General features: G+C 32.0%; 1 long non-coding RNA gene across 1 annotated transcript; it reads right to left on the reverse strand.

Annotated features, from left to right (window-relative positions):
• Nucleotides 1-610: 610 nt before the first annotated feature.
• Nucleotides 611-10780, reverse strand: LOC148612887 (uncharacterized). Its single transcript, XR_015923948.1, has 4 exons — nucleotides 10673-10780; nucleotides 9178-9225; nucleotides 8628-8795; nucleotides 611-685 (listed from the first exon to the last, which is right to left on the reverse strand). It is a non-coding gene; the product is annotated as an uncharacterized LOC148612887 (long non-coding RNA).
• Nucleotides 10781-11132: the final 352 nt, after the last annotated feature.

Genomic DNA, 11132 nt, shown 5'->3' on the forward strand with positions numbered 1-11132 from the left:
GTATCTTTCTATGCTGATCAATTGTCCAATTGTGATCTTTTGAACTCGCTTTATGTCATTTATCTAGATTTTATAGCGACACATATGAACGATGTGAATTTTGTTCAAGTTTACAATATAAAACTTGATGAATTCGAAAATTGAACATGTTTCATTTCCGGTACTTGACCAGCATATTATGTAAAAGGCTTCATATTTTTATTTTTGGTATTAAGTTGCTTTATGGTAAAATTTATTATTATTCATTTCAATCTGTCTGCTCTTAGTAGACAACCCACATAAAAAATCCAATAGTTTCTATTGCATGTTAGTGTCATTTCCAGAGTTATCTACCTTAATATTGAATTCTACAGTACATTCTTTATGATATGTTATCTCCTATGAACAAGGGTTATATGAAAATTCACATGTTATTTCCTGTTCACTATGACATTTTGAACAAAATATCACAATTTGCATGATTCTTATGTGGAGTGCTACTTAAGTTGTTGTTAATTGAATGTTATGTTTATTCGGTGGTTAGCAAAACTTTTAAACTGATTGTTTTCACTTTATTTTTCAAAAAAAAGTATGTTGGATAATTATATGTATTATAAAAACAACCTACAACCCTGCTATTGATTCTTTTTATTCAAAGAAAAAAATATGCAAATATTTGTACTCATCTTCGTTCAGCCGTTGTAAGCTAAAAAGAAACGGAAGAGACATTGACATTATCTGTATATTGTAATGAACATATAAAATATGTGTGTGTGTGCTTATATAAAGAATACATATTATATTCCAATAAACAGATTTTAACGTGAGCATGCAGTGTACATATACCATACATGCTTACATTAATTAAACCAAGGATAAGATCGGATGCAGCATGGATAAAAGCATAATTATTTTGTATTTTAGTTATTTTGTCATTAGTTAATACAGGAAATTAAGTTTCAACATAATTGTTCAAATAAGTAATTTTATCTTTGTTGTACTATTTCCCATCTCCATATTTCTCTTCACGAAGCACTAGGGTTTAAAAGAAAAAAATATGAGCAAGTGACAAAACACGGTTTTTTATGCGTTCAGTATGTTATATACAAGTTGTTTTCGGGCAATTAAAACTAGTTTGATAATATCAGATTCAGAAGAACTGGAATTCATTTTAAACCTCGACAATAGAATCGGCTGTTAAAACCGCTCTAAAACCTTATGTTTGTGGAATTGAACGTCTCTCAGACGAGAACAATAAATTAAGAAACGACATCGATGCCCTCGAACAGTATGACAGACGGGGCTTAATGCGGGTAAGCGGTATACCTGAATGTCAAAACTGAAAATACCACCGATATCGTTACAGAAATTGAGAAGAGTATTAATACTGAGTATAAAAATTGTGACATTCTCCGATCTCATCGAGTCGGTAACTCTGTACGTAAAGACAGACAGGGCAGACCCTTACCACCGAGACAAATTATCGTCAGATTGAAACATCCTACTGTCCAAAAGCGAATTTTGAAATCAAGTAAAGAGAAAGAGAGCGAAGATTACAGTGATGTGCTTATTAACGTGGATTTAACAAACACTCGTAATTGGATAGCTTACAAGGCTCGTCAACTCAAAAACAAAAAGCAAACCTGGACAGTTGACGGCAAGATCTTCTTGAAAGACAATGCGGACCGTTTCATCGTCACAAATACAGAATTGGCGCTCCGAGATTTCATGAGTGACAATTGTCCATGTGCAATGAACATTATATATCCTCTTCATCCAACAGATGAACCTGATACGAGACATAATCAAACAAATTCAATTCCGAAATTGTCATTTGCAGCTGCAGCAGTTATAAATTAAATGTTGATTAAAGAAAAACATTGCCCCAATGAATAAACTTTTTTTTCATTGGACTAAGCTTTGTTTACTTACCTTAAAATTATTAAACACTCATTGTAAAAAATTTCAATCAAGCGAGCCGAGAGTATTAACTGTCTCGAGATATCAAGGTCCATTGATTGATATTGATTTATGTATTGAATTTGCTATTTTGCACATGTCAATAGGTAAAGCTTATGATATTGTTATTTTTTTAGTGTATGCAATCTTGCTCTATAATTCATTGTCGAAATGAATGACGTGATTTGTTTTGATTTGGTTTTTTTTTTGTCATAAACCTGTATGATATACTTGTCCAATTTTGTCCAACCAATTATTTATCTAAGTACCATTATTCAAAACATCGTTCTTTTTTTCTATTGTTCAATCGCTATTTAATCACTAAACATATTGTTTTCTCTCCCTATAAAATAGTATTCCGAATATTATATGTATTCTGTTAATAAAATATTCGGTTAAAATGCACGCGTATTACTGTTTTTTTAAGTATATCTGATCAATTGGTAAATTTTCTCAAAAATTAGCTATTAAAACCTACGATGAACCAACCATTGTTTCAATCTTCACTTATATTTTTTATTTTTCTAAACACCTGCTTATTTCATATATGTTCTTTTATTCTCTTAAGTTACCCACATTGTACCTATTTTGCATTTTGTGAAGAGCTTAAACCATATCTTGTGCAAGTCTTATTGTGTTATTTATTTTGTCCTTATCGAAACGTAACAATTTTATTGAAATGTTACTACTATTTGACCTCTGTCATTCTATGATAGATAATACGGTTGTCACTTAATTAATGGGTATTTATTTACAGTTATATACAATGAGAGTGGATCTATATTCTACCTTGCTTCGTTCATGGGACAAAAAACGCCTTAATCTTTTTGAATTTATGTGTATCAATGTTGTGCTATTGTCATCTAACAAACACAATGCTATTGGAATTGTTATATGTCTATGCATGCATGTTAAAAATTTAAGTTCCGACAATAGTGTAGGTCATTGCAAAGGTCCAAAAACATATGATATATATCTGTTTGCAATTGTCTTTTTTTTCATATTTGTTCTCCAGTTTTTATTAATCATATCCAGAATCTAGAGTATCCCGCTTCACTTGCGGTGACTAAGCGATCAACCAACTTGTTTATATTACAAATGAATTTGGTAGGGCATTAGACAGCGGAAAGGAAGTTCGTGTAGTATTTTGCGATATTAGCAAGGTTTTTGATCGTGTTTGCCATAAGGGGTTATTTTTTTAAGTTAGAAAATATATGGCAATTTATTAAATTGAGTTAAAATTACCTCACAGGTGGGATACAGAGAGTATTCCTTAACGGGAAAAAGTCCGATTGGGATAAAATAGATGCTGGTGTTCCACAGAGTTCTATTTTGGGATTTCATTTCTGATATTTATTAATGATATTGTGAAAGAAATCGATGCAGCTATTAAATTGTCACTGACGATACAAGTCTTTATCTAGATATAGATAATGCAGCTGAATCAGCAAAGATACTGAGTAGGAATATCGATAATCAGCAATGGTCAGAAGGGTGATTAGTAAAATTTAATCCGCAGAAAACTGAGTCAATGGTCATACACGTTAACAAATCAAACTACTTCACCCGCCGTTGCTATGAATCAACATGACATACAAGAGGTAACTAGTCATCAACTCCTTGGTGTTATAATATCGACCAATGGATTATGGCACGAACATATTGATTATAGCGTTAAAAAACATATACGTGACTAAACATTATTAGAAAAACAAGTTCTCTGTCGATAGATATACTTTGCAGAGAATATATATGAGTTTCATTCGACCTAATTTGGAATATGGGGATGTAATCTTGGATTGTCACAACCAGTCATTCATAGACAAAGTTGAAAACGTTCAACTGGACGCCGCAAGAATTGTAACTGGGGCTACAAACTTACCTTTACCGATAAAATATATAAGGAGACAGGTTGGGAAAACCTTCCCGTAAGAAGAGAACTGCATAAATTACAATTACCTCACACGATTTTGACAAATAATACACCGTCCTATCTACGTATTATTAAACCAAACTTGATCGCAGATCAGTATACCCATAACACGCGTCAATCTCGGAATATAACTGAGATTCGTACTCGCACAAATTTTTATTCAGAATATTTCGTACCGTCCGCCTTTAAATTATGGAATAAATTGCCTCATTGTATACGCGATTCCAGATTTTAAACACGTTTAAAGATCACTTATGAAGGTTGGATAAAAAAAAATGTCCTGCCTAAAATCATAGTGGATCAAGAAAGAGACAGATTTTACATGGTAGACTGCGAATGAATTGTAGTTTTTTAATTGAACACTTTTTCACCCTACCGGTGCACCTGGTCCATGCTCCCAGTTTTAAGTGGAGTCCGAGTTGCTCTTTTACTTTTGTTACTTTGTATGTATGATTTTAGTTACTTTATGTTCTTTGTTGTGTATGTCTGTTTTCCATGTCTGATCTTTGTCCCTGGATTACATTCTTTTGATTACCGCTATAACCTTGGTTCCCTTGATTAGTCTTTCCCGCAACCTAGGGGATTCACCGAATTGCGTGTGCGGTAGAAATGAATCAATATCTCATTTTTATTACATTATGATAGATATCGAGAACTTCGCATTGAGACACTATTTTCCCTTAATATACCAGTTGTGTTAAATACTGATATTTTACGATTTGGTTCTGATCAGATGACAGCTGATCATAATCAGCAAGTTTTTTTTTTTTTATCATGGTGCAGAAATTTATTTTACAGAGTAAGAGATTTATTAACTGACTTGCAACTTGATTAATTTCATTTTTTGTCCGAATTGAACTCTGCACCGTTTCCGTTTCCACAAATTGTTAACAGTTTAAATTATGTTATTAAGAGCATGCAATTTGTGTGTTATATATTTGTCAATATCGCATGAGATGGACTTGTAAAAGCCTTGATGCTTGTTTCCAGATCCTATCAGATATAAAATTGTTTTGTGTTAAATGACATGTGTATTCTTGCCGAATAAATATGTTTAAACTAATATAACACTGAAGGACAATGATGGAAAATGATAAAAAAGGCAAAAAATGTATGGAACATACTGAAACCAACTATCTGGACAACATGCAAAATATTCATCAGCTTGACCGCTTAGGCAGTGATATCCAGATTGACATTTATTAGAACCTGCGTCCATTTCACAAGATAAAGTTTTATGTGGTATACCATATTTACAGGCGGAATAAAAGAGGCAAGGCATTTCCCTGACAAATAAGGTGTTTAGATTTGTTGTGTCATGATTGTTGTAGTGTGGACTAAACTAAAATTATAGACGTCATGAAAATATCACATCCTATTCATGATTATTATTTTTCACTTAAGATCCTATTCCTAAATGGATTTGTTGTTCACAAAAGGGGTACTATGGAATAACCCTTCTAAACAACTCGGTTAACGTCGCTATTCTTTTGAAATACGGTATCCATTATTTTATGTAATATAAATTTGGTCCTTTGAACGGTTCTTGATCATTCTAACTTTACAGAGATAACTTGTATAATTTTAAGATAATTGTTATTTCCTGTCAGCAAATACGCAAATAATAATAAACAAAAATATAAAATTTCTCAACAATGTTAGGTTGCAAATAATCAATAATCGTTTTTATTACATGGCTTAAAAAGCACAGTATTCATGTACAGCAATGACTATACAGGGAAGCCTGTTTAAACAGTCATATTGGGTCAGTTTAGGCAGGTGTTTTACAACAGTGCATAGTTTTGACATATTTTCAGATTATTGAGCGTTCGGTTCGGACAGGTTTTATTGTAATTATAATGTGCTTAAAGTTTCAACCTAAAAGCGCCAACATTCTACCCCTGACAACCCATGTTTTGCAAATTTTAGGGGGCGCACGCCTGAATCCGCCCCAGAAATGAACCTGTAATCTGGTGATTGTCATTGTTGAAACTTACGGACCTGACAACAGGCATTTTTACCATTAGTTGGCTAATATACACAGTAGTATCCCTGTTTGCACATTTTATTTCCAGGTACACCACAGTTAGATGCTAGTGGCTTTCCCTTTTTACATGCTGTATTATATAAAACACGTAAGTCATCTTAAGTTATCATAAAGATATTCATGTTAAATAATTACAACCTTCACGTCTATTAAGAACTGTTCTCAGTTTCTGATCGGGGCAGGTAAGATATAATTTCATTTGGTTCTTGTATTCGTTGGTTATATCAGTGACGACATAGTCGGCATAAGCACCATTGTCGTTGATTTTGTAAATGAATGTGTGCATTGAGCTGTGGTGTACATGTATATATCAGGGGTTTGTTGTTCAACTTGTCATTTATCTTAATTAGTAACTAAAATTGTTAATCACTAGATTAAAAGTAATAATGTAATTGTTGTTCAACATTTCATTAATGTTAATGAATTAAAACTCTAATGACATAATAAAAACACAATTTCCATAATTTGTGAAAATAATTCAGGGTTAAATCATGCTTTGTTTTAGTAGAACCCGGATAAGGAGTGATCTCACATTGACGTTGAAACAATGTAAACAAAGTTTGAAAGGTATTACTTGTAGTAAGTTAAAGTGAATGTAATTTCAATTACATGTACTGAGCTACCTTAATATGAAATTGTTCTGTCTCGAAAGCAAGATTATGAAAAAGGTAAGTTTTTACAAAACAATTCAGAAATAAGTCTTGGTACATTTTTTACTTTGTTTTACCTAATAAATGTAATACTTGAGAAGGATAAGCTACATTATTAATATTTGTTTATATTAAAGTACACGGAAGTTAATATTTAAGAGTAATCAAGGGAACCAAGGTAATAGCGGTAATCAAAAGAATGTAATCCAGGGACAAAGACCAGACATGGAAAACAGACATACACAACAAAGAACATAAAGGAACTAAATTCATACATACAAAGTAACAAAAGTAAATGAGCAACTCGAACTCCAATAAAAACTGGGAGCATGGACTAGGTGCACCGGTAGGGTAAGCGTCCTCTGCTTTTTTAGAAACACCAGCCGAGTTGCTCATAAAAAGTCAAGTCCGAAGTAGACAAACGAGGAAAGGAAAACTATGACCCGTTGAATAAATCAGTTTTCATAATGCTGATGGATACACCATAACGATCCACGAGTTCATGATGACGACCATCAAACTTCTGTAGTGATGACTTCAATCTTGTAGCAACATAACCATAAGTTGCTGATTTGCCTTTTTTACTTCGTATGAGTTTAGTTAATTTATGTTATTTGTTGTGTATGTCTGTTTTCCATGTGTGGTCTTTGTCTCTGCATTACATTCTTTTGAGTACCGCTAGAACCTTGGTTCCCTTGATTACTCTTTTGATTACAGCTATAAACTTGATTCCCTTGATTACTCTGAGCAGGAATTGAAATTGACTTTGTTGGTTTTTTTTACAAGCATGCATCACCTCCTGTCTTATTTTTTTTCTATTAAGACTGCTACTTAAATACACGTACGATTCAAATTGCTACTAACTCTTAACAACATAATTTTATATCTTTAGTTCGGTATACTTCAAGCATTGCTGGTTTTCTATACAATGTATTGCAGTTTATATTCATAGTTTCATGATTTATATTTACACAACTCTACATAGTAGGAGGTGTCTTTCATTCATTATCTTAAACTTGATGAATTAATGAAATATAATCATAATATTATATAAAAATAATGAAAATGGATTCCAAGTCAAAAGCGGCGAATTACACTATGAAATTTAATGCAACACGCACATATCTAGTCTAAAAAAACAAATTCAGATTTCAATACTCTAAACATGGACAAATAAGTGGCCAAATCTTGTTTTAAGAGATGTCACAACCGGTAAGAGTTGTTTTATCTAGCATATATAAAAAAGCAGAAAAAAATGGTTTAAGGTTTATGAGCATTTAAATAACAACTCGCTAAGGAGCTGCGTATTTAATTCAAGTTAATAAACAATGAATATACTGAAAATTGTACAAAACAATTAAGCTGTCGTTAATGACCAGTATAGCACCAACTTTGTCAGACCTGTTATTTCAGCCTGCAGTATTATTACACATATACATTCAAAGGTTATAAAGGACCACATAAAACAGGTTAAAGTTGTATTATGCTTACTTACCACGGATTGTTTCACATTTTAGTAAATATTCGTTAAGTATTTAGTAAGTTATTTTTGTTAGCGTTACATCCACTTTATAAAAATTTCTCACACCTGCCGCTCTTTGTATTGTAATAGAATCTCTCTATTTTTGCTTCACATGCATACTTAGGCAGGCGACAAGCTACAAGTGATAAAAATATAGATCGACATCTGATTCTCAGATAGTTATGCGTAAATATTTCTGAACTTATTTGTAATAGAAAAAATAATTATTTCAGTATATGTTTAGTAGGAACGCGTTAAAAGCTTATGCTAACTAGTACTTATTTATGCGCTAAGAATACGCACACATTAACAATGTCCTAAGCTTGTTAACATACCCATGTTTTGTCCTTAAACATTCAGCATAAGAGTACTTTAATTGGTTGCAGCAGCTAAAATGATCTCTGTTTTGTCTAATTATGACGGAGATCCGTTTTTGAAGACCTAAAGCGCAAGAATATAAAAGTCTCCAAACGGATCAACGGCTCTTAAACCTTAAATTTCTCATGTCTAGTTACGTTAGTAAGGTTAAATCATTACCATAAGTTACTTTAACTTTTTTGCAGTCATCTAATGATGTAAAATTGTTTGCATTTCCACCATATTCCCCATAACCGTATCTACGACAATAATCAGTTGCTTTGTCATAGTACCAGAGGCGTACAGCATCGTCTGGACATGAAACAATGACTTTAGGTAGATCACATACTGAAATTGGTAAAGGCATCCCATGAATACAAATGATTTAAATGATTGATCGATTTATTGATTGTTGGGATTTAACTAATAAAATAAATCTAAAAATAAATAATACTGCAGAAGGATAAAATATTTACAAATAAAGGTAAAACAAAAAAATACCCTCAAAACACCCAATATACAGGAGTAGAAGGTTTTCCCCTTCATTTAATATTGATAAAGGTGCTTTTTTCTACTTTTGTAGTCAAAATAAAGCAAAAACAAAGAAAAAAACACAAAAACAAACGCCAAAAACACCAACATAGAACAAAACCCATATTTTACGTATCAAATGTAAAATCAAACACTTCATAGCCTACTTGGAAAGAAAATGATAACATGAAAAACTCACCAGGCTTTCTACAAGAAGTTCCACAGGAATGTCCACAGCAAATATCGCCTTAATTGAAAAATATAGGTTTATATATATATATATTCATGTTCACCTTGATAATATATGAACAGTGCAAGTGTATGAAACGAATTGGATGAATTGTATCGTACACATCTTAAATAATGTGTGATATCATACTTACGGGTACTGATTAACAATGACTGAATATATCAGATTACATTATTCCAGTAGAAGATGTGTTCATACAATGTCTTCTTAGGAGCATAAGTTGAGATCGAAACAAGATATACATCTTATACAATACATAAAAATGTGAAAACAGAGATTAATTATAAGCTGAATTATTTTCTTTGCTACTCTGATTTATTATTTGCAGTGTTTATTTCTATATTTCATCGTTTAAATATCATTGTATACTGTCAGCCATATTCCATCGAGAGTGATTCATTTTCGCTAATAACTTTTAGCGGGTAATATTGCAGGGATGCTAAATATCGTGTATTTTACCGTATGCCCAAAGGCGCCAATATAAATTCATTAAATATTTATTCTGAGTTAAACTATCAATTCGAAGCTCATTTTTTTCTCATACCATTTTGTCTTCAAGTCAAACAATTAAACATTCGCATAACTAACAATACGGTTAAGCTGTACATCGTTTAGAGAAACAAACTGCAATATTTGATCAACATGTGAGATCAACAAAATAAATAATCGATAAAATAAGTTAATTTACAGTATTTAATATATTCTATTGTGACAACTTTCCAGCTGGACAATTTGAGTCTTTGTTTTTTGCATTCGTCGTTATACCAAATGCATCGAATATCTGGATTAGAAGGAACACATCCTGACTTCTTAAATTGATACTCTTTGTATCAGTATTAGCAATTTTGATTTATCAATAAAAGAATAAGATGATATTTTAGTGAACTCTTATTATACCCAAATGGGGTATATCGTCATCATTATAATTGCTCAATTAATGTTTGAACGCTCGCAGGCTCAATAATGCCTTTTATGTGATATGTTGCATATTCTATACATACGGACCTACTAGACAACAACGGTCTGTTGTATTATTATCGTTTTGTTTTTGACTAATTATTATTTTGATGACAGCCTTTGGTTAAGAAATTCATTTTCAAGTTGTTTTTTTCTGCATATGCCTCGGATACGGATACTTCTTCATTCAGATTATCTTGTGCTAAAGATACATGAATTTAAACAAAAACTGATTTGCATCTGGTACATGTTAATAATTTTCAATTTTAATTTCACAAGTCTTGGACAAGACAAAAACGTCATGTCAAAATACAAGACAATGTAGAAACTTCGGAGTTCAAGAATATTGACTGAGTCAATAAAGATACGCAATTTAGAAAAGTGAACAAAGTATCAATAAAAACGAAAGTTAGAAAGAGAAAACAAATACGGTACAAAAACAAAACCAAATAATTCAAATTGGCACAATGTTTGTTAAAGATCTTACCAAATATCCATTAACTATATCTGATGCCCCTTCAACGCAAAAAAATTGCGAAGGCTACAAGCAGTACGAATACCGTAATTGTCGTTATTCAATAATTCAGGTTGTCTATGAATAAATACTATTTACATCCGGTTACCTTTTAAGATGTTAATTTCCTAACTTGTGGTAGAATAAGATGAATGTCATAGTCCATATATATTTCTTCTTAATTGAGACAAATTCTTGGAAGTCGTAGCGTTCAACTGTAATATGACAGACTTGAAAGTACATGATGAATGTTATTTACATGCAAAGTAAACTTGACATGTCTTGTTACTTAAATAAACAGGGTGATATTTCATGAAAACTTCTTACTGATTAGGTGATGCATGCATTAGACAAAAATAAGTTTGCACCTGGTCTATGCTCCCAGTGTTTTTGGTGGAGTCCTAATTGCTCATTTACTTTTGGTACTTTTTAT

This window comes from Perna viridis, chromosome 7, assembly GCF_037379345.1.
Source record: "Perna viridis isolate PV_CMFRI_1.1 ecotype Kerala chromosome 7, ASM3737934v1, whole genome shotgun sequence".
Taxonomy (NCBI): Eukaryota; Metazoa; Mollusca; class Bivalvia; order Mytilida; family Mytilidae; genus Perna; species Perna viridis.